At 31.2% G+C, this 26,217-nt stretch overlaps 1 protein-coding gene across 1 annotated transcript in view; it reads left to right on the forward strand.

Moving 5' to 3' along the window:
* The window catches only part of LOC136026571 (protein halfway-like), a 120,826-nt gene that overhangs the window by 6,460 nt on the left and 88,149 nt on the right, over positions 1-26,217 (forward strand). The window contains exon 2 of the mRNA XM_065703270.1: positions 15,673-15,824. The gene's annotated coding sequence lies outside the window, so the exon portion shown is untranslated. The remainder of the gene's footprint in view (positions 1-15,672; positions 15,825-26,217) is intronic.

The raw sequence follows: 26,217 nt of genomic DNA on the forward strand, positions 1-26,217 counted from the left end.
ATTATTCAATACATTTTTGTATTTATATTTCTAATAATTTAGATTATATAGCAATAATTGTTTTGTTTTCAATGTTCTTATATAATTTTTAATTTCTCTTTAATCATTATTAATCTATAATGAATCATTTTCATAGAATTTTGGTTTGTTATTTCTTCAAAATTACATAAATCTCATTTTCGATTATGCCATTCACTTGTTTAAGACGAAAATTGCCTTTAGATACTAAATCAAGCTTCGGTATTTATTATAATACTTTTTTTGATAACAGTTATTTGGATTTGTTTTCTTTGTGGCTATATTTTTTTTTAATATAATAAAAATTAATTTTATATTTACATTTAATAAAAAATATATAATAATAAATATTTAATACTATTTTGTCGTTTTAAAAATACATAGAAAAATAAAGAAACATGTAATTATGTTTACTTTCTAAGGCTTGAATAACAGCAAAATTGTATTTGCAATTTTTAAGTTTATATAGTATATAAAATATAATGATATTTTCCATATATTACTATTGAAGATTGAATAAATATTTTATAAATTTATTAATAGTATTCACTGAGTTGTTCTCGAGTAATAATAAATATCCAATTTAATTGCAAGATATTAAATTGTATATGCATCTTATTATTAAGATAATAAGTATAATGATCTTAAAATAGATATTCTAAAACTTAAGAAGTGTTACGATCTTATTATAAAGTCAATAATTATGTAAATTATATGAATAATTGTTGAAAATCTTTTATTATATATAGATTATCAAGAATATAACCATTTATTCCGTAAATCATTTTTCGATAGAACTTTATTATCGAAGAGTTTGAGTTCAAGTTTTTAAGAAACTCAAAACTATATTTCAAACATTGTTTTTTTTTATTCACATGTAAATTACATAAAGAAATATAAATTAAATATAATATTTTTTGAAAAATCATAAAATAACACGTAAATCAATTATTCGTTTGATAATATACATAATAAGTTTAATGAAAATTATTTTTCGGTACTAAATCAGAAATTTAATTATTTTGTTTTAATAGATTATATCATCAAGAAATTAGCATAAGTATATCAATAAATATGAGATTAAAATATAATCTTTAACTTATTTTTTTATCTAAAAATGGTTTCACAACATAAAATATAGCTAAAAAAATAACACAAGTTTTTCCACAATTAACAATAAAACAATTATGAAAAATAGATTTATCTTTTCTACTTTTTAAATTAAATAGACAATTTGTTAATTAACAAATCCTTAGAAAAACTTAAAATTTATATTGTAAGATTACAAATTATGGGAAAAATGTATGAAGATTTATTTTAAAAAATGAGATTTAACAATATAATGTCATTCGTATCTTACTAAACGGTTTCTTATATAAAAATTAGTATAAAACTAATTATATTTAGTTAAAGGATAAAATCTTCTAAATAATTTAATTATAACAAATCACATTAATATAATATTGAGTATAAATATAATATAATTAATATAATATAATATAATTAATATAATATTGAATATAATATAATATAAGTAAAAATTAGCCATTATATTATATTTAGTTAAAGGATAAAATGTTCTAAATAATTTAATTATAACAAATCACATTAATATAATATTGAGTATGGTCAAAATGTTATTTGACTTATATATTATAAGTCGAAATACTTTCCCTTTATATTCTATCAAAAATTCTCTTTGTTTATGGGTCATTCTACAAATTAGTATATTTTATTTATTACTTTTGTTTCATATCTGTTTACGTCCTATATATTTACTTGTTTAAATTTAAACAACAAAATCATTGCTTATTATATTAAATCTAGATCTATCTCTTAGAATTATGCTATAAATCTATAACCTGTTACAAAAACATTTTGTTTATTTATTTGAATGATTTTCTTAAAATCCAAATTGAGTGATATATGCCACCATTTTATGTCTAATTAAATTTATAAAATTGTTTTTAGATAAATATTTATTATAGTTATTATTTTACATCAAATATTCTGTGATCCAAAGAGTTTATATTGTAGACTAGTATTTATTTGCAATTATTTAGACACTAGGTTTAGCTTTTATATCTAAAACTCTAGTTGCAACGTACATGGATTTAATATAGTTAATTTTATAATTACTAGTAATTGATATATACAAACTTTATTCTATTTTATATCGTTTAATATGTTTCTTCTCTAATTAAATATCGTATAATAATAAAGTTTTACATCATTATTGTTTAAAACATAATTCTATAATTTCATATTTTTTATTTAGATTTTGAACTATAATTTATGGAGTATTATAACATCATAGCAAATATTTAGTTTATTTAATAACATTTTATAAATAATATATTCGAAAAAATAGATAGAAACTGTCAACTGGAGATTCAAACATGCGTCTAAATATGAATTTTTATTTTATTTTAAAACTTCTATGGTAATATATTAATTATATAAGATATTTCATTATTTTATCTTAAAAAAACAACAAAATTTTATCATATATGAATAAATTTATTAATATATAGAATTATCAAGTATTTAGTATATATAAAAGATTTTACTAAGTAAATATAAAAATATATGTAATTATTTCTATTGTATCAAAAAAAATTTCCGTACAAAAACAAATTTTTTTCCAAAAACACAATTCCTGGTTCGAATCTTGATATTTGCACATTTGTACCATAATATTTTTATAATAAGACAAAAAAAGATACCAAAGAAGGTTAAAAAATTTAGAAGAGGCAATTTTATTTACCTGTTTAAATGTTATAATTATATTTATAACTACTTGTATTTTTATACTGTATTACAAGGATAAACATTTACAACTTAAAAGAGACTATATAAAGTTTTCATTGCGTTATGATATATTATATTAATATATGAATATAGATTATATAGTATAAGTTAGCTAAAGATTTTGTATTCTTCTATTTTGTCAATAAGTTGCCATTATAGAAAAAAATTTAATAGAATCTATAAGAATTTAAGAATAAAAATATCATTTAATTTCTTTAAATCATTATATAAATTAGTTATCACTTAATTTGGTTTAATTTAATTAGTTCAAATTTTAAAAAATATAATCAATGATATAGAGTTAAGAAAGTTTTCTTAGCAGTGAAAAAATATTTTCCTATAAATTTTATTATTACTTTAACGCTAAAAAGAATTCTTCTACAATATATGATACCAGTTTTCATTATTTGTACTGATAAAAAAAGATACTTACTAATTAAAGTAGATAATAATTTTGATCACCATCCTGTTTCATTTATCAATAAGTATGTTTAATTTAACTTTACCTTAAACACCTGGTTCGAATTTCAATATGACATTTTTTTGTTTTAAACTTAAATCCGACTAGATTATTTTACTGATAATATTTACATCTTTTATAGAATAGAATAGAATATATTTATTCACTACAATAGCCGGAGCTAGCATTAGCATGTCATGACAAAAATAATTTATACCTTCAAAAACACTCACAGGAAAATTTAAACAAACAATATATTAATCAAACATTAAATATTAGTCGCGTCAATATTATTAAAATGACGGGTAAAATATGGAATAAATGATTTGCGATATCTCTCAGTACTATATGCTGAGCAAGTCAGTAACTGTGGACAATTGTTTTTTATTTGTCGAAGTCTAGTAACTGGTCCTCCAGTTGGGGGGCTCGCAAAGTTGGGTAGTAGACGACAATGAGCTGGGGAATTTAAACAATTTAGTCCAAATCTATATGTTAAGCCATGTCTACGACTATCAAGTGATTCCAAATTGAGTTGTTTCAGTGCATCTTCGTAAGTTGAGTAGTTTTGTCCAAGTATAATTTTTACAGTTCTTTTTTGTATCGTCCCAAGTCTATCTGTTTGATCTTTTGTCAATCCCGGATGCCAAGCAGGGCATGCACACTCAAGAGAAGGTCTAACATAGCTGCAGTATACAGACTTTAAAACCTCAGTTGGTGTACCAAATCTTTTTAGGTTGGAAAATGAATGTAAAAGCGAGGCGCCTTTTTTAGCCAGATAGTCAACGTGCTAATTCCATCTTAAATCATCGTCCAGAAGAATCCCAAGTATTTTAACAGTTTTATTTGTTGGCAGTATGGAATTATGAGAAGAGTGGTTGTTACCCTTTAGGAAGAAAAATGTCATATAAGAGCTCTTAGTTTCACTGACCACCAGTTTTACCTTTCCTAATTCAGCTTTTAGATCATGATAGATTTTGATCAAGTCAGACTGTTCAGTAGTCGGAGGGCTTTGTCGCAGTGATAAGACAGTTAAATCATCAGCAAATTTAAAACGCTCACGTATTGTTGTTAAAATACAGTTAAAAACAATAAGAAAAGAAAGCGGGTCTAATTTAGTCCCTTGTGGCGAACCACAAAAAATATTTACAAATTCAGATGGCTCATGATCAGGAAGTTGGACACACTGAGATCTTTCAAAAAGAAAACTAGCTAGCATTCGTACAACAAATGGACGGGCACCCATAGCCTTTGCTTCTTCCACAACTACATTATGATCAAGACTATCAAAAGCCTTAACTATGTCTGCAAATAATGCTTCAACATAGGCCCCATTATTCTCTAAGTGCTTAAGGATAGTATCCAATAATGCAACCAAATAATGAACAGTACTATGCCCGGATCTAAATCCAAATTGTTGGGGATCAATATTATCATTTATGTCCTCAAATAAACAATCAAAAATAAGACTTTCAAATACTTTTGAGAGAGCTGGAGTTTTCGAAATCGGCCTCATCTCGGTTATATCTTTAGGTGCCTTGTATTTGGCGATTGGCGTTACATATGCCTGTTCAAAAATACATGGGAAAACACCATCAATAAAACACTGGTTAAAAATTGCCGTTAAAGGAGTAGATAAAAGATCAGCACACTCAATAATCAATTTAATTGGTATCTCACTAGGATAACTAGATTTACGAGAATCAAGTGCCTTTAACTTTTCAGCAACTGAACAAATCTCTAGTATAGGGATATTTGAAACTGAATCATTCGGTGGTAATTTTCTTAGTTGCGGATGAATTTTACAAACAGATGCAAAAAAGTTATTAATTTCACTAGGTAACAGGGGTTTACCATTGACATCTCTCACTTCAACTCTGGTTACTTTTTTCCCGATAATGTTCTGAACTAAGTCATGGAACTTCCTTGGGTTGGATTTATATATTTTGCTTATTATTTTAGACCCATACTGCTTACGAGAACATCTTATTTTATATACAATTAAATTTCTTACTCTTTTGAAATCTTTTACAGATCCAGTTAAATGCAATTCGTTCCTCAATTTTATCAGATTCCGAATCTCTTGAGTAATCCATGGTTTATCATTAGATTTCACATATATTTTTTTTTGTGGGAAAATTTCACAGTATTTTTCGAATAGTTCCTTACAGAATAAACTTGCCATTTTGTCACCGTCAGACAATGAGAGAATATCACGCCAGTCACGATCTGTGAGTCATTTCTTGTAGAGATTTACTAGTTCAGGTGAGAAAGGCCTGTACACCACACTATTTATTTGTCAATTTGGGATAAAATGATTGGGTGTCCAAGCAACACACAAGTGATCACTCAAACCTAATATGGGTAATATAACTGGAGTATTATAATATTCAGGACAGTTGCTAAAAATGAGATCCAACATACGGTTACCTCTTGTGGGCACATTCACAACCTGCTTAAGTGGAATTACTTAGCCATTTGGCATCTAAGTCATTAAAGTCACCACACATTATGATACCAGCATTAGGATACAAAGATCGTACATTGTCAGTGCAATTCTGTAAGTAATTCACAAGGTCTTTACAATAGGGGCCACGGGGCGGATAGTAAACAACACATATCACCAGTGATGCCACTTCCTTGGGAAGCTTCTTAGGCCTGCACCACAACCATAATACTTCAAAACCATGCTTATTTGGTATATTACCGAAAGTGAGAACTCGATTTCTTATAGACGATCGACAAATAATACCAACACCACCACCATGTGTTACTGAAATATCATTGGGTGTCATTCTAAGTTTGAAATGGGTATCATATCCTTCAAATGCTACAACATCTTCAGTCGCGGACCATGATTCACAGATACAAGCGATATCAACCAGTTCATTCTTCAAGCAAAGTTCAACCTCTTCTAACTTGTTCATAAGTGACCGGAGATTTGATAATAGTATTTTCGGAAATATATAGGGATGAAAGGGGGGCTTTACACTGCGGTCTCGAATCTCCTTGCCAACATATTGAATCGGTTCCAAGTTGGGATACTCGGAAGACATGGTTTGAGGGGTGGGTGAATCTTTGATTTCTTTGAAATTCCAAATTGGTTGGTTGTTAGTACTGGAAATATTGTCAGAAGGCTGGCAGATGTTGGTTCTTGCCAGTTTCTCCAAGTTTTCACGAGGAGTGGTTGGTATGAGGGGGGAGGGATCTGCATTGGCTGATTTGAGACAGGTGGTTTGAGCTTCAAACTCATAAGTGGGACTGTAAACTGTTGTCTTTGGCAACTATGTTTTATCAGAGGTGGAATTTTTTGCTCCCCGTTTTTTGAACTTCGCAATTCAGTATTGGAACGTAGCTTTTTCCTTCTGGGGGAAGTGAGATGCATATTAGGACAACAGTTCATGAAACAAAGGCCATGAGCAAATTTTTTACACAGAGATCTCTGAGGCAGAATACAACACTCATCACGGCAGATGCCTTTGAAATAATCCAAGCAAATATGGAGAAACGTGCAATTCTCCGCCTTTCTACAGCCTCGCCTTATGTGAAATCTGCAGACACATCGTTCAGGAATATGATCTTTGTAACACCCTCTTCATCTGTATGCGGAGACTGAGAATACTCTAGGTCGGTTTGTGTTGTTTGACTAGTAAGAAAGCTACTGCATTGAACAGATACATTATTACTGAGAACTTTAGAGCTGGTTATATTACCCTGGTTTAAGCACTTCTCACAGGTAAAAAGAAAGGAACGTCCCGAGGGTTTCTGCAGAGCAAGAACTATGTCTGCATCAATTGCAGTGCAGGCCGCATGCATGCGGTGTAAGCAAAGGTGACAATCAAACGAAGGGCTGTCTTTTGGCGGTTCGTCACATAAGAGGCAGCTCAGATCAGAACCTGAGTAGTCATTTCTTTCCTCGGTGATATTTTCTATAGTATCGATTCTTTCCTCGGTGATATTTTCTATAGTATCCATAATTCTCAGTGCACCGGCAGGAATGCTTGGAGATTTAGATGACAAGTTTTCTACTGGGAAGATAGTGTTCTTTTTAAGTTGATCCTGGATTTTATCATTGTTACTTTGCTGTTTCGGACTATTATTTTTCGATCTCAATTTTTCAGAGTAAAGGTTTTAGGGGAATCTTTTTGTGTACAAATTACGCACACAAAGGTCTTCTTCAAGTCATTAGAGTATTTAGTTTTTCCACAACTAAAATTAGACCATTTATTACATTTGATATACTGCACGCAACCTGTTTTGCTTGTAATTCCTTTTAAACAGATACCACACTGCTCCAGATCCATAATAAGTATCGCTACTGAGTACACCAAGTTCGAATTGCAAAAATGCCAATAGTAAATAGATCAAAACAATCGGATACTAAATGACTCTAGGGAAATCACTCAGGTTAATTCTTAATCAAAGTTCCCAAGGGAATTTTCACTCAGAACATCGAAGTTCAAGGTTGATTAAGAGAAGTCCATAGGGAATCACGATTGAGTCTTACTGTATAATGAGATTATATCCAGATTGTATCCAATAAAGGTGTTTACTGTATGGATTTATTCAGGTTATACTTGATCTATATTTAAATCTAGATGTAAAGTCGGAGTCTTTTATTGTGATTTAAAATTATTTAGTTATTTGATTACTATTTCTTACCTAGTTAAAATAAATTTCATATATTTATAATATCATTCATTACTTTAATAAAAGAAATCTTTAAACACTAACACACAGGTTTAATATAATTTTGCATATTGATGAAATAAAATTATTCTTATTGATTGTATTACAATCTTATTTTAACAATGTTAATAAATATCAGAAATTATTAATTTCTTCTGTATAACTATATAAACTTAAATCTCGAGATATATTTTATTAGTGCATTTTATACATAATTTCTAGAAATAAAGTATATTAAATTGCAAGTTTTATACCATTTAATTTATTATGTATTCATATGAATATATAAATATCATATAATATGTTTTTGATAGCATAATATAATTTTATTGATTATTAAACAAAAAAAGTAAATACTGGGATTCGAACCAGTTACTTATAAAAATTAGATCAATATTTGATCTAATTTTATATTAGAAATAGTTTATTAGCATATTAGCATATGAAGAAATGGTTTATTAATCACAAAAATTTAGACAAGATATTGTTCTATTATTCATAGTAATAAGAAAAATCATTAAATTTTAATAATATAAAATATAATATAGTAGAGGGATTCGAACTTTTTTACAAATATAAAATATAAAATAAAATACATCATTATATGATAATAAATAATTCACTCTGAAGTATTAATTTATAATACAAGAACATAATAATCAATATACAAAATAGAAATAAAAAAGTACATTAAAAAACGGTAGTTAAATAATACTGTAAATTTTAGTTTTAAAAATATAAATTTTTTTCAATGATATATAATATTTTTAATAAATATTTATATACTGATTATCATGTATTGAAACGAACACTATTTAAAATAATATTAAAATAATTTAAGAAACCTAATAATTCGTACAATTTATTCAAAATAATAGTAAAAATCATCACAATTTTGTACTCCCAATTTCTGAATATCATTTTCAACTACATTTATATATACATTAATAAATTATTTAAATATTTTATGAGAAAGATAACTTTTTATTTCTATTTTATTTATTAGTCTATATCCGAAAACGCTATTATCCTTTGTTTTTTTTTGTATTTCACTTTAATTGCATTCAATGTTCTTTTTAGATGAAGAGAGAAAGGATAATTATAATATGCATCTCTAATATAATCCTTAGATCCATTTAACCTGTATATTTCTACTGCACACAACAATTCTTGTATATCATTATCATACCAAATGCTACATCTTCTAATAATATTTTCTCTTTCTTTACAATTTTAACATTTTTGAAGTATTCATAACCAGGTAGTATATTATGATCAAACTTTACATATCTTTTATATTTCTATTATAAAAATTATCATCCACTGATTCAGATACAATAAATTATTGATCATAACTACTCTTGTATATAACAACAAATTGTTTCAATATACTATAAAATTTTAATTTCTCAAAGTATATATAATTATTGCAATTATAAAAGTAAATAACCAATTCTTCGTTACCTTTAAAACAATTTTGGATATTATTATAAAACATTTCTCTATATCTGAACAAAACTTTGAATTTTACAATTTCATCTATATCACATGCTAATTTTCTATACTTAGACGATTTTACCAGTTTATTAATCATAATTTAAATTCATCTATATTCTTTAATAACTTTAGATCATCCAATAAATACATTTGACTTCTCTACATTCCTTTGTAGATAACTTCGAAGACCACACTGCCTTTCCATGACGAAAGTAAAACAGTTCAAAATAGGAGTTTTACTGAGTTTTACTGCTGATGATGAACACTGTATATGTGTTCGAAATATCCAGTTAAATAATTTTATATTTCACTGTCAATAAAAAGGTATCATCCCTATTTTGAACTGTTTTACTTTCTACATTCCTTTGATAATACTTCTTGACCATGGTGTTGAGAATGAATGATGAAAATAAGCACCTTTCAAAATATGATTTATAAACAATGATTTTAAATGTATTAAGTATGGATTATCAAGAAAAGATTTGCAAGTTTTCATTTCACTTATGATTAATTCTAGATCTTATAGAGCTATCGCAACGTATAAAACTATGAAACTAGGAAAACAACTTCTTTTTTATAGATATAAAACTGCACAGTGACTGTTTTATTCTCAAAATTTGAGAACATTCCGATAGAGTTATCGGAATGTATAAAACTATGAAACTAGGAAAAAAGCTTCTTTTTCATAGATATACAGTTGTAAAATGGTCATTTGTTCTCAAAATTTGAGAACTTTCCGATAAACGTATCGGAATGTATGAAACTATGAAACTAGGAAGAGCTTCTTTATTTTATAGATATACAGCTGTACAGTGGTCATCTTGTTCTCAAAATTTGAGAACATTCCGATAAACTTATCGGATGTATGAAACTATGAAACTAGGAAGAGCTTCTTCATTTTATAGATATACAGCTGTACAGTGGTCATTTGTTCTCAAAATTTGAGAACTTTCCGATAAACGTATCGGAATGTATGAAACTATGAAACTAGGAAGAGCTTCTTTATTTTATAGATATACAGCTGTACAGTGGTCATCTTGTTCTCAAAATTTGAGAACATTCCGATAAACTTATCGGATGTATGAAACTATGAAACTAGGAAGAGCTTCTTCATTTTATAGATATACAGCTGTACAGTGGTCATCTTGTTCTCAAAATTTGAGAACATTCCGATAGAGTTATCAGAATGTATAAAACTATGAAACTAGAAAAAAGCTTCTTTTTCATAGATATACAGCTGTAAAATGGTCATTTGTTCTCAAAATTTGAGAACTTTCCGATAAACGTATCGGAATGTATGAAACTATGAAACTAGGAAGAGCTTCTTTATTTTATAGATATACAGCTGTACAGTGGTCATCTTGTTCTCAAAATTTGAGAACATTCCGATAGAGTTATCAGAATGGATAAAACTATGAAACTAGAAAAAAGCTTCTTTTTCATAGATACACAGCTGTAAAATGGTCATTTGTTCTCAAAATTTGAGAACTTTCCGATAAACTTATCGGAATGTATGAAACTATGAAACTAGGAAGAGCTTCTTTATTTTATAGATATACAGCTGTACAGTGGTCATCTTGTTCTCAAAATTTGAGAACATTCCGATAAACTTATCGGATGTATGAAACTATGAAACTAGGAAGAGCTTCTTCATTTTATAGATATACAGCTGTACAGTGGTCATCTTGTTCTCAAAATTTGAGAACATTCCGATAAACTTATCGGAATGTATGAAACTATGAAACTAGGAAGAGCTTCTTTATTTTATAGATTTACAGCTGTACAGTGATCATCTTGTTCTCAAAATTTGAGAACATTCCGATAAACTTATCGGAATGTATGAAACTATGAAACTAGGAAGAGCTTCTTTATTTTATAGATATACAGCTGTACAGTGCTCATCTTGTTCTCAAAATTTGAGAACATTCCGATAAACTTATCGGAATGTATGAAACTATGAAACTAGGAAGAGCTTCTTTATTTTATAGATATACAGCTGTACAGTGGTCATCTTGTTCTCAAAATTTGAGAACATTCCGATAAACTTATCGGAATGTATGAAACTATGAAACTAGGAAGAGCTTCTTTATTTTATAGATATACAGCTGTACAGTGGTCATCTTGTTCTCAAAATTTGAGAACATTCCGATAAACTTATCGGATGTATGAAACTATGAAACTAGGAAGAGCTTCTTCATTTTATAGATATACAGCTGTACAGTGGTCATCTTGTTCTCAAAATTTGAGAATATTCCGATAAACTTATCGGAATGTATTAAACTATGAAACTAGGAAGAGCTTCTTTATTTTATAGATATACAGCTGTACAGTGCTCATCTTGTTCTCAAAATTTGAGAACTTTCCGATAAACTTATCGGAATGTATGAAACTATGAAACTAGGAAGAGCTTCTTTATTTTATAGATATACAGCTGTACAGTGGTCATCTTGTTCTCAAAATTTGAGAACATTCCGATAGAGTTATCAGAATGGATAAAACTATGAAACTAGGAAAAAAGCTTCTTTTTCATAGATACACAGCTGTAAAATGGTCATTTGTTCTCAAAATTTGAGAACTTTCCGATAAACTTATCGGAATGTATGAAACTATGAAACTAGGAAGAGCTTCTTTATTTTATAGATATACAGCTGTACAGTGGTCATCTTGTTCTCAAAATTTGAGAACATTCCGATAGAGTTATCAGAATGGATAAAACTATGAAACTAGAAAAAAGCTTCTTTTTCATAGATACACAGCTGTAAAATGGTCATTTGTTCTCAAAATTTGAGAACTTTCCGATAAACTTATCGGAATGTATGAAACTATGAAACTAGGAAGAGCTTCTTTATTTTATAGATTTACAGCTGTACAGTGATCATCTTGTTCTCAAAATTTGAGAACATTCCGATAAACTTATCGGAATGTATGAAACTATGAAACTAGGAAGAGCTTCTTTATTTTATAGATATACAGCTGTACAGTGCTCATCTTGTTCTCAAAATTTGAGAACATTCCGATAGAGTTATCAGAATGGATAAAACTATGAAACTAGGAAAAAAGCTTCTTTTTCATAGATACACAGCTGTAAAATGGTTATTGTTCTCAAAATTTGAGAACTTTCCGATAAACTTATCGGAATATATGAAACTATGAAACTAGGAAGAGCTTCTTTATTTTATAGATATACAGCTGTACAGTGGTCATCTTGTTCTCAAAATTTGAGAACATTCCGATAGAGTTATCAGAATGGATAAAACTATGAAACTAGGAAAAAAGCTTCTTTTTCATAGATATACAACTGTAAAGTGGTCATTGTTCTCAAAATTTGAGAACTTTCCGATAAACTTATCGGAATATATGAAACTATGAAACTAGGAAGAGCTTCTTTATTTTATAGATATACAGCTGTACAGTGGTCATCTTGTTCTCAAAATTTGAGAACATTCCGATAGAGTTATTTGAATGTATGAAACTATGAAACTAGGAAAATAGCTTCTTTTTTATAGATTAAATAAAAAAAACTTATTTTTTTAGCTGAAAGTAAGGAGCGACATTAAAACTTAAAACAAACAGAAATTACTCCGTATATGAAATGGGTTGTCCCCTCCGCAATCCCTCGCTCTTTACGCTAAAGCTTTTAATTGTTTTAAAAAGTGGAATTGTGGCAAAGAGTCAAACTTTAGCGTAAAGAGCGAGGGATTGCGGAGGGGACAACCCATTGCATATACGGAGTAATTTCTGTTCGTTTTAAGTTTTAATGTCACTCCTTAATTTCAGCTAAAAAATTAGTTTTTTATTTAATTTCATAACGTTTTATAATTAATGCATGTTTGGTTTTGGCTCTCCGCACATGAATTATTAAAATGAAATTTGTATATTAATTCTTTTTTTGGCTAAATGGCTTTCTCTTAGTTTTGATCAGACGATTTTGAGAAATAAGGGGTGGAGAAGGCCTAGTTGCCCTACAATTTTTCGGTTACTTAAAAAGGCAACTAGAACTTTTATTTTTTAACGAACGCTTTTATTAGTAAAAAATATACGTAACTTAAGAATTAACTTAAGTAACAAACTTTCATAACCTTATATTTTTATTATGTATACGAGGGGGCTTCGACCCTCGTTAATACCTCGCTCTTTACACTAAATCGTAAGTTTTGTCCCAATTCCTTAGGAATGACCCCTGAATCAGAAAGGTCGTAGAATAAATAGTTGAAATTACTAAAAATACTTTAGCATAAAGAGCAAGATATTTATCTCCTCCTAAATACCTCGCTGTTTATGCTAAAGTATTTTTAGAGCCCTCATATGCGTAATAATCTCTGTTCGTTTTAAGTTTCAATGCTACTTCTTCCTTTCGTTTGGAAAAAAAACGTTTTCATGTTTATTTTTCATTGTTTTCTTATAGTAATGCTAGAGAATCCTGCGCCCTTTTCATTGAATTTTTCTTACCCCGTGACAGATTCCTCGAAGGAAAGATCCTCCAACATAGCCCCCTCTCCTCAGCCCCACCCCCAAACAAAATAAAATCCCCCTGAAAACGTCTGTACACTTCCCAATAACCATTACTATATGTAAACACTGGTCAAAGTTTGTAACTTGCAGCCCCTCCCCCAGGGATTGAGGGGGAGTAAGTCATCCCCAAAGACATAGTTATTATGGTTTTCGACTACGTTGAACAAAATGGCTATCTAAAAATTTTGATCCGTTGACTTTGAGAAAAAAATGAGCGTGGGAGGGGGCCTAGATGCCATCCAATTTTGTTTTTGGTCACTTAAAAAGGGCACTGGAAATTTTCATTTCCGTTGGAATTAGCCCTCTGGCGACATTCTAGGGCCACTTGGTCGATACGATGACCCCTGGAAAAAAAAACAACAGATAAACACGCACCCGTGATTTGTCTTCTGGCAAAAAGCACAAAATTCCACATTTTTGTAGATAGGAGCTTGGAACTTTTACAGTGGGGTTCTCTGATACTCTGAATTTGATGTTGAAATTTTCAAGGGGGTGTTTCTCCCTATTTTCCTAAATAAGGCAAATTTTCTCAGGCTCGTAACTTTTGATGGGTAAGACTAAACTTGATGAAACGTACATATTTAAAATCAGCATTTAAATGTAATTCTTTTTTGTACCTATTGATATCAAAATTCAATTTTTTAGAGTTTTGGTTACTATTGAGCCGGGTTGCTCCTTACTACAGTTCGTTACAACGAACTGTTTGATATACAACTGTACAGTGGTCATTTTGTTCTCCAAATTTGAGAACATTCCGAAAGAGTTATCGGAATGTATAAAACTATGAAACTAGGAAAATAGCTTCTTTTTTTATACATATACAACTGTAGAGTTGTCGTTTGTTCTCAAAATTGAGAACATTCGTATAAAGTTATTGGAATGTATGAAACTATGAAACTAGGAAAATAGCTTCTTTTTTATAGATATACAACTGTACAATGGTCATTTTGTTCTCCAAATTTGAGAACATTCCGATAGACTTATCGGAATGTATAAAACTATGAAACTAAGAAAATAGCTTCTTTTTTATACATATACAACTGTACAGTTGTCATTTGTTCTCAAAATTGAGAACATTCATATAGAGTTATTGGAATGTATGAAACTATGAAACTAGGAAAATAGCTTCTTTTTTATAGATATACAACTGTACAGTGGTCATTTTGTTCTCAAAATTTGACAACACTTCGATAGAGTTATCGGAATGTATAAAACTATGAAACTAAGAAAATAGCTTCTTTTTTATACATATACAACTGTACAGTGGTCATTTTGTTCTCCAAATTTGAGAACATTCCGATAGACTTATCGGAATGTATAAAACTATGAAACTAAGAAAATGGCTTCTTTTTTATAGATATACAACTGTACAGTGGTCATTTTGTTCTCCAAATTTGAGAACATTCCGATAGACTTATCGGAATGTATAAAACTATGAAACTAAGAAAATAGCTTCTTTTTTATAGATATACAACTGTACAGTGGTCATTTTGTTCTCAAAATTTGACAACACTTCGATAGAGTTATCGGAATGTATAAAACTATGAAACTAAGAAAATAGCTTCATTATTATAGATATAATAATATTATTCATTCATTATGATAGCTAATTAGGGTGACATTGATTATTTATGGTAATTTTGATTATGTTATGGTATAATTACCAGGATTACCCATCCTTATTTCAGGTTGAAATCGACTTGCTCTCAACTTTTTTGTAATCTTGAGTTGAGTGAAATAATTTCCAAGACATTCAAGTGAGATGCGAAATCCCCATTGGGTAGACAACTTGAAGATTTGAATTTAGTTGGTGATAATTCTGAAAAGAAAGAAGGATCGGGTAACTATATATGCCTTACCGTTTAGGGTCTTCCAGAAAATTAAGTATTGCTCAACTGAGCATTTAGTTGAGTTATTTAGAAAGCTAAGGCTCAATTATTTGTAAATTATAATAGACGGTGTGGGGTGAATTAAAACTAGCCTACGTATGTATGGGCAACCAATCATATTTTGGAACAACATAAATAGTAAGATGGGCTGAAGCAAGACCGTAATAAGGAGAGGGGGGGTAAAAAGGAAATAAAAATGAATTTAAATAAATTTCTTATATGATTTTTTTTCGAATCGCAAAAAATGTAATGAAAATGCATATAAACAAATTTTTGATGCGTTTTGTATAGTTTCTTTTTGTAATCCTCTCTCCCCCTCCTTGTCCAAAAAAAATTCTACATTCCGTCTTGTTTCTATTGTTCCTTCGATTTCTAGCTTAGTTTCTAGCTTGCTAAATATAAATTGCTTTTTAAGAAAAATAATTCTAGAAAAAAGTGATGAGGGGTTTCAGAAGTATCACTCAAAACCAAATCTGCAGATTCAGAGTCTCTATCCATATTTGAGACTTTTGCAAATATTAAAATTTCCTTATTACCCCTAAAAAATGTATATATTAAAAAGACTCCAACAAAAAGGGATCCAAATTGGATCCAAATTTGGATCCAGATTGGATCCAAAAATCCAATCCATAAAATTTTTTTAAATCACACTAGTGTACAGATGATCGGATTTAGTCACATCAGCTCTTAATTTCCTAATCATTGTTGAATTTTCTAATAAGTTTTTCTGAATGTTCTAAAATTTTATATCATTGGAAAGGGATAGGGAATATGGTGTTTATTAGATTTACTGCAATATCTAAGTCTCGAAGGGAGTTTTAAAAGGAACTTAGACTGTCAATAGAGTGTTAAGCCATTGCTGTTGTTGAAGCTTTGCTAACTTTTCGATGGACTCTTCGATATAACTGTCTCTGCGCTGTAATTCGCATATCCTTCTTGAATAAGTTGGTGGGGCCTTAACTTTACCTGAGTCAGGAGATTCTTAACATTGAGGCTGCTTAAAAAAGTTTCACTCAGAGTCAGAAAATCCAGTTTTTTTTATAAATTTAAGACTTTTTTCACTTGTAAATAAAATTAATTCATTACCCATCAAAAATATATGCGTAAAAGACGGAGTGTAGAATTTTGTTGGACCAATATATTCCAAGCATATGTGTAAGACAGTTATTATCAAATGCTGCAACAGCTACTCTTTTTAACTTTTTGGTGAGCCTTACCATAATTAAATAAAAAAAAACAAGTTTTTTTTAAATGAAAGTAAGGAGCGACATTAAAACTTAAAACGAACAGAAATTACTCCGTATATGAAAGGGGCTTTTCCTCCTCGACACCCCGCTCCTTGCGCTAAAGTTTTTTATTGTTTTAAAAAGTAGAGTTGCGAGAAAGAATCAAACTTTAGCGCAAGGAGCGGGTTGTCGAGGAGGAAAAGCCCCTTTCATATACGGAGTAATTTCTGTTCGTTTTAAGTTTTAATGTCGCTCCTTACTTTCATTTAAAAAAACTTGTTTTTTTTTATTTAATTTCTGAAAGTTTTTGAATTAATGCATGTCTGATTTTGGCTCTCCGTACATAAATTACTAAAATGAAATTTGCATATTAATTCTTTTTTTGGCTAAATGGCTTTCTCTTAGTTTTGATCAGACGATTTTGAGAAATAAGGGGTGGGGAAGGAGGTCTAGTTGCCTTCCAATTTTTTGGTTACTCAAAAAGGCAACTAGATCTTTTTATTTTTAACGAACGTTTTTATTAATAAAAAAAACGTAACTTAAGAATTAACTTACGTAACAAACGTACATAACTTACGTAACTTACGTTACGTTTTATCCCAATTCTTTAAGAATGACCCCTGAATCAGAAAGGCCGTAGGATAAATAGTTGAAATTATTTAAAAAATTTTTAGCATAAAGAGCGAAGCATTTATCTCCTCCTAAATACCTCGCTCTTTATGCTAAAGCATTTTTAGAACCCTTCATATGCGTAATAATCTCTGTTCGTTTTAAGTTTTGATGCTTCTCCTTACTTTCAATTGAAAAAACTTTTTCATGTTTATATTTTCATTGTTTTTTTTTTATAGTAATGCTAGAAAGTCCTGCGCCCTTTTCATTGAATTTCTCTTCCCCCATGAAATACTCCTCTAAGGAAAGATCCTCCCATATAGCCCCCTCCCCTGAACCCCACACCCAAACCCAAAAAATCCCCCTGATAACATCAGTACACTTCCCAGTAACCATTACTGTATGTAAACATTGGTCAAAGTTTGTAACTTGCAGCCCCTCCCCCAGGTACTGTGGGGGGTAAGTCATCCCCAAAGACATAGTTATTATGGTTTTCGACTATGCGGAACAAAATGGCTATCTCAAAATTTTGATCCGTTGAATTTGGGAAAAAATGAGCGTGGGAGGGGGCCTAGGTGCCCTCCAATTTTTTTGGTCACTTAAAAAGGGCACTAGAACTTTTCATTTCCGTTAGAATGAGCCCTCTTGCAAAACTCTAGGACCACTTGGTCGATACGATGACCCCTGGGAAAAAAAAAAAAAAAAAAACAAATAAACACGCACCCGTGATTTGTCTTCTGGCAAAAAATACGAAATTCCACATTTTTGTAGATTGGACCTTGGAATTTTTTCTATAGGGTTCTCTGATACGTTGAATGCGATGGTGTAATTTTCGTTAAGATCCTATGACTTTTAGGGGGTGTTACCCCCTATTTTCCAAAATAAGGCAAATTTTCTCAGGTTCGTAACTTTTGATGACAAAGAGTAAATTTGATGAAACTTATATATTTAAAATCAGCATAAAAATCCGATTCTTTTGATATATCTTTTAGTATCGAAATTCCATTTTTTAGAGTTTCGTTTACTATTGAGCCGGGTCGCTCCTTACTACAGTTCGTTACCACGAACTGTTTGATAACTCCTTCCGCAATTATATGATTGTGTTGGTCTACGACGATTTGTTACTGCCAAGTGTTGTTACGTTGTAAAAATCTTTGGGAAAGTGTCCCGTAATTAAGTCAGGGGTGTATTTTGAGAGAGACTGGGCTCAGGTCCCTCCTCAAATCCTAAGTTTTTCATAGATTCCTGGGAGTCTCTAATTCATATTTTCAAATAAGTTTCGATTTCTTATTCGCCTTTTGGAACAAATGTATTATCCCGGTTCCCCCGAAAAAAAAAATCTTATGCACATGCTTGAATTAAGTCTAACTGTTTAATATTTGGCTCCGAGGAGAAATGAAAATAATGATTCATTTCGGAAATAAAATTTGCCTTCTCCGATTCGGGAAGGATGATTGGATTTAGAGTGAAGGTATCTGTTATTTTGCGTGGGTTTGTATATCTGGCAAATAAATATATAGCCGGGGTATTTTTTATATATTGTTTTGCGTATCTTGACAAACAAAGAAAAATCTGATTGATTTAAAGTAATTTTTTCTTGCAGCGTAGAAAAGCAGTGTTATCTTTATAGGTTTTAGTATGCTTATGAATAACTTCTACATTCGTATGTTTTATTTTTATATGAGGAAGTTCACCCCTCGTCGATACCTCGCTCTTTACACTAAAGTTTAAATTCTGTCCCAATTCCTTAAGAATGACCCTTGATTAACAAAGGCCGTAGAATAAATAGTTGAAATTACTAAAAATACTTTAGCGTGAAGAGTGAGGTATTACGAGGAGGTAAACCCCTCTATGCGCAATAATTTCTGCTCGTTTTAAATTTTAATGCTGCTCCTCACTTTCAGTAGAGAAAAACTTTTCATATTTATTTTTTCATTGTTTTATTTTTCATAATGTTAGAAAATCCTGCGCTCCCTTAATGGAAATTTTCTTCCCCCATGATAAATTCCTCCAAGGAAAGTTCCCGTAACATATCCCCCTCTTTTCACCCCCCCCCCAAAAAAAAATCCCCCTGAAAACGTATGTACACTTACAAATAACCATTACTATATGTAAGCACTGGTCAAAGTTTGTAACTTGTAGCCCCTCCCACGGGGACTGTGGGGGAGTAATTCGTCCCAAAGACATAGTTATAAGGGTTTTCGACTACGTTTAATAGAATGGCTATCTCAGAATTTTGATTTGGTGACTTTGGGAAAATAATTAGCTTGGGAGGGGGCCTAAGTGCCCTACAATTTTTTTGATCACTGAAAAAGGGCACTAGAACTTTTTATTTCCGTTAGAATGAGCTTTCTCGCAAGATTCTAGGACCAATGGATCGATACGATCAGCCCTGGGGGAAAATAACAAAAAAACAACAAATAAACACGCATCCGTGATCTGTCTTCTGCCAAAAAAATACAAAATTCCACATTTTTGTAGATAGGAGCTTGAAAATTGTTCAAAAGGGCTCTCTGATACGCTGAATCTGATGGTGCGATTTTCGTTTAGATTCTATGACTTTTAAAGGGTGTTAACCCCCTATTTTCTAAAATAAGACAAATTTTCGCAGGCTCGTAACTTTTTATGGGTAAGTCTAAACTTAATGAAACTTATATATTTAAAATCAGCATGACAATGCAATTCTTTTGATGTAACTATTGTTATAAAAATTCCTTTTTTTAGAGTTTTGGTTAGCCTACTATTGAGCCAGGTTGCTTCTTACTGTAGTTCGTTACCACGAACTGTTTGATAGTTGAAACTTCAAATAAAATGTCATTCCTTGATGTGCAAATTATTCTTAGCTTAGATAAACTCAATTTTACTATTTACAGAAAATCTATTTACCATGAACTGTTAGAAAAGCATTATATGGTATACCAGATCAAATACATCAAAGGGATTAGTGCTATATACGATGAAAAATTACTGTTGCGGTTAAGGTAAGACATGAGGTTAACAGCTGGTTTTGTATTAAATCAGGAGTTAAGTGCCCTCTTTATGTGGATTATTTTGATGGACTTCGTCTTAAGGAGCAACGGAGAGGCAATGGGAGACAACGAAATCAAATGGGGAGGAAAAGAAATATCCAAGACTTCGATTATGCAGATGATATAAGCCTCTAGATGAAAGTGTGAGCAAAATGAATGAACATCTAGAGGTTTTGGGAGTTCAGGGTGCTTCAACAGGTTTGAAAATTAATGTTAAGAAGACTAAGTCACCAAGACCAAGAATCAGTGAAGATGAAAAGGTGACGTTGGCTAACGACAAGATTGATCAGGTGGGCAGCTTCACTTACCTTGGTAGTATTATTATTAAAGAAGGTTGGAGCAGTGAAAATGTTAAAAGTAGAATAGCCAAGGTTCAGGGTATTTTTTTACAATTAAAAAAAGGTTTGAAAGATTAGGAAGATCTGCAAACCAAGATTAGAATATTGGAATGCACGGTAATGACAGTGGTCAAGTATGGCTCTGAAGTTGTTCTAGGTATCCGGCTGACTGATCGTATTTCAAAGAGTAAGCTGTATGGAAAGTGTGGTTCAATCCCACTTTCAAGGGTTATAATGAAAGAAAGGTTGAGATGGGTAGGGCACATTCTGTGGATGAAGAATGACAGGTTGCCGAAGATTGTCCTTTTCGGTCAACCACCTAGGGCTAAACGGTAAGCAGGTCGTCCTCGCTTGGGGCGGGAGGATGTCATAAAGGGCGATTTAAAGGAAATGGGAACTTCTTGGGAGGGTGTAAGGAGGAAGGCTCTGATTAGATTGGGATGGAAGAGAAGCGTGCTTAGCTGTATAGGCCTCAGTCGGCTTGGTACTGTGGTGAGTTGTTAGTTCTAGTAGTAGTAATCTTCATCCGCTTTACGGAGCAACAATGATTCAGAGCCATGTTTGATCACTGTCATCACTGTAGCTTCCAATATTCTTATCCTGGTTGGCAGACTTATCTTTCTGTTCTAAGTTTATGTTTGCATACTAAATCTTGTGAAAAAGCCTAGACAGTCAAACCCAAGACACAAGCACAGACATTTGAATTTTTATCAGCCCAACTGTCTTAGATTATAATTGCAAGCTTACTTGCATAACATTTGAGTCAGACAGGGGGCCCTTGTAGGCTTTGGACTCTTATTCCCCTTTACAATTTTAGGCAACTTGTTGTTCAAATAACGTTAAATTAACTTTTTAATTAGTCTAGCAAATGTCTGAGTTTATAAATTGGATCAATTGCCTTGCCTGACACTCATTGCAGAATGACCTCATTTGGACTTTAGACGCTAGTTTGCCTCAGATTCTAGTCGAAACCAAGGGTCTCATGTTTCAAATCTAAACTCTTGGTTCAATCTGCCTTAAGACCATAGGTGAGCGTCCCTTGTATTGGTCACCCTTCCTGGGACTCTAGGCAGGGGTGACTTACTAAAAGATAACAAACAGATATTGGTCCAATAAGAGAGGCACACTTACTCCCGCCGTTTACCCGAGCCAAATTAACCAAAAACTTGCGAAACTATAGGTTATATCGCTATCTTAGTTCTATGACTATCTAAGTTTGTTCTACTACCCTAGCAATGACGCATGGACGGATAATAGATAGACATATCTATTAACAAATGAACTAATCTCCTTTTTATACTATCTTAATAAGGCGGGGGGGATTAATGCCAGATTTACTTCTCACTCAATCGGACTATCTGTCTTGGCATTTCTATAATTAGCCATGGCTTGATGCCCACAACTATTCCATTTTAATTCAAACAAACTTTATGATATTTGCTGATGTTTGTAAAATTCTAGAAAAACTACTGTTTTATTGAAAACATTAATCCGACGATAAAAATTAGGAATAGAAACATGAAAAGGGATAGATAAACATTGTTCTACAACCCAACTGTAGTCCTAATTGCAAAAATGGGAAGAAAAGCCAACTAAATATAGATATCTAATATAGATATATATATAGATATAGAATATATCTATAATTAATATATCTATATTAATATTATAATTATTATATTATAATAATATATTATATTATTATTATTATTATATATTATATTATTATATAATTATTATATAATATATTATATTATTATATAATAATTATTATTATTATTATAATTAATATTATCTATATTAATATAAATATAGATATAGACTCTTTCACCTTATGGGGTTGGGTTGTACTAAGCAGTTAAAAAGTCAAGGTGGCCCGTTCCTTCCCTAAGTCTTCAAAAGGACATTTTTCTTCAAGCAATAACGAAGAAAAGTTACTATTTAGCAAAGACGATACTTGCACTATTCCAGCAGCCCCGTGCATCGAGTCATTCAGTTGTATGTGATTTGAAAATGGTGTCTTAGCATATCAAAAAGTAAACCCTTCAAATTACCATAACAGCAGTTTTTACATTGGCAACAGCAATATGTCCTTTTTTATTTTTCTTTGTCCCTATTGAGACACTGGAACATCATAGAGAGCTGTTTAAGGACTCATAAGAGATAAATCTTATGTCTTATAATTTTTATATGGCAAGACTCGATAAGGCAGTCATTAAGTACCACATGGTGCACTAAAAGCGTAATATGGGTGTCATTTTTGGAACGGAAAGGCTGGACCGGACACATAGACATCACAGAGAGCTAATTAAGGGCTCATTTATAAGCTATTTTTATATTTAATTATTCTTTATAGAGTGCTTTGGCTTATTTTTTTTTCCTTTTTTCTAAATAAAAAATTACAAAAAGGGTGTTGTCTGGTGAAAAAACTCGGCGGATAAATTGTCTTTCACCCCTGTGGAAATTCTCCTCTGTGGAGAATCCCCCGGGAAATTTTCTTTTCATTTGAAATAGCGACAATATTTTTACTTTAAAGTATTCGAAATGAATGTGTAAATTATAAACTTACTCGCTGAGCATTGTTTGAGTAAGAATATCCAGAAAATTTAAACGCTTCTTGCCATAAGCTATCCTTACTCTTTGGCTACGAGGTTAAAATTTCGGATTGTACCCTCTGATATGTAAAAAATAGTCCCAGATTCTTGAGATACTTAGTGGTTTCGTTGAGGCCCCTCCCCCAATAATTTTAAAAATATAATTTATTAAGTAAATTTAAAACTGCTTTAAGAAGCTTTAAAATTTTAAAGTTCGTTCTTAGCGTCAAATTTGCTCTTTACTTTCAGCAGATACTTTTTTTAATTAATTCATGCTCTTTTTTAACATAAGGAAAACGAGAAAAACAGGGTTACATTAAACTTCACAATAAATGCCACATTACTATTTTTTCACATATACAGCCATAGTTTCCTGAATGAAAAAGAAATCATTGACAAAGAAAATAAGTTTCGTTCCAGGAATCATGTAATTGTTTTAATTTTCATTTCCAGTATTAAGTTGAAACTCCCATTCTTTTATTTTTCATTGAAATGCCTAATAAGTGCTGATAACGTCCTATTTCTTATCACATAAACCCACATAGTCACAAAAACTCATAAATATAGAACTGCCTCTACGTATAATACCATGCTGACTTGTTGTTTTTTTTGTTTTTCTAAATATTTCTTCTTATCAGCTCCAAGAAGAAAATTGCCATAAATGTTCTAAAAATTATGACCACAATTAGTCGTATTTCACACAGCACCAGCGCTACTTATGAAAAATTTATCTCTGCATCAGCATGCTGTACGAAATGTCTGCTGATAATAGAATAAAATGAATTTAAAAAAAATATGTGTATTTTTCTCATTATGTAGAAATTTTGTGTGCACGTATAGGCTAAGTGGTACCGATCCATTCACTTTTTCTATTGTTAAAAGTTTTATCAAGCAGTACTGCGAGACCAGGCTTTGCTTGTAAAGAGAATTATGCTCATATGATCGATATCAAGTGTAACCCTCCCCCTCCCCCAGAAATGTATACCCCAATATCCTGATTCACGTAAGAAAAACTTTTGAGTAAATTTTTATAGAATTAGTTTTTCTTAAAAAATGATACAAAGAAAAAGGCATTCGAACTCTAGGAGTCACTTTTCCCTTCCAATTGGCTTCCCTGGCAATTTCTAATTAATCTACGGTTTCTACCGCCGTGATGGCAAGAATTGTTTTTATTTTCTGGATATTCTAGGCCAAACAATTCCCGACAGATAAGTTGATAATCCTAACTTTATTTTTTGAATAATTTATATTTTAAATGTAGTGCTATTTAAATGTGGGGAATATGTCACAATATAATGCTACCAAATTTGTGATAATGCTTTTATTTATCCTGTATTTTTGCTTAGGTAGCACAATTTTGCTGCCATTGATTTTTGTTTTGGCTTGATTTGACATGCTGATATCAATGCTATTTATTAATATAAATCTGCAAACCCACAAAAAATCATGATTTAATAAATAATCCTAAATAATACTTCAATATTTCACGTCTATTAAGAATTTAGTACAACAAATTAAATCTTACAGTCAAAATTACAAGCAAATAAATAGCACAATACCCTGGCTATTAGAATAGCACTTGGTTCAATTATGATATTGAGCATTTTATGCTGGGCGTACGGGTATGGGCGTACGGATATGGAGAAGTAAAGGAGGGATGTGTAATAAGGCATTAGCGGTGAGTTTGGCTGAAAAAAATCTTATTGTACATGACATACACCTTTGCCCACCCGAAAGCTTGTTGGTGCAATAGTACTGTTGTCTTCAGCATTTCATTGCTCACATTTTATTGCTGGCAATTTTAGTCAGCAATTTTAGTGCCAGCACTTTTATTCAAAATTTTTTATATTATAGTGTGTTATGTATTTTTTTTAAATTCACCAAGAAGTGTGTTTGTTAAAGTTACGTTTCTTAACTAGTGCTTGAATAGCACCTACATCAATAGGACCCCCTCTTGCCCCCCAGTAAAAATACTGTAGCTACGCCCCTGAAGATATTATTGCACCTAAATGTTAGACTTTCAGTTTTATTCGTCTTGATTATCACCTAGAAATCTGTTTTCAAAACTTTAACCATTTAAATATTTTTCGCCTGAGCCTTCAGTGCCATTAATTGTGATTATCAATACCATTTTGGGACTAACAATGGGTCACCTACTGGAGCAAATCTCAAGCATTTTTATTGGGAGGGGGGCAAGAGGGGTCCATATCTGGAAAGTCAAGGGGCATAAGATATATAATTTTTTTGTCCAAATTATAAGGAACCTTGTCCCTGGTAACCAGCGACTTCTAAACGACGCCCCTGGTCACCAAATTTGAAAAGCTGCTTGCCCAATGTGGCCCGCACCATGCTTGACGTGAAGTTTTCCACACGAAACACGTTCACACGTTCGAGTGACACATGAATTTCACACGAAGATACAAGCCAGAAGTTTGCCAGACGTCTTGGTACTAGCAGTATACACCAGGTAGCTAAGAGTGCGCGGCCCTTCCAGAAGTAGCTACTATAACTGAACTAACTAGAGATAAGAAATTGGGCAATATCACTA

Source organism: Artemia franciscana, chromosome 4 (genome assembly GCF_032884065.1).
Source record: "Artemia franciscana chromosome 4, ASM3288406v1, whole genome shotgun sequence".
NCBI lineage: Eukaryota > Metazoa > Arthropoda > Branchiopoda > Anostraca > Artemiidae > Artemia > Artemia franciscana.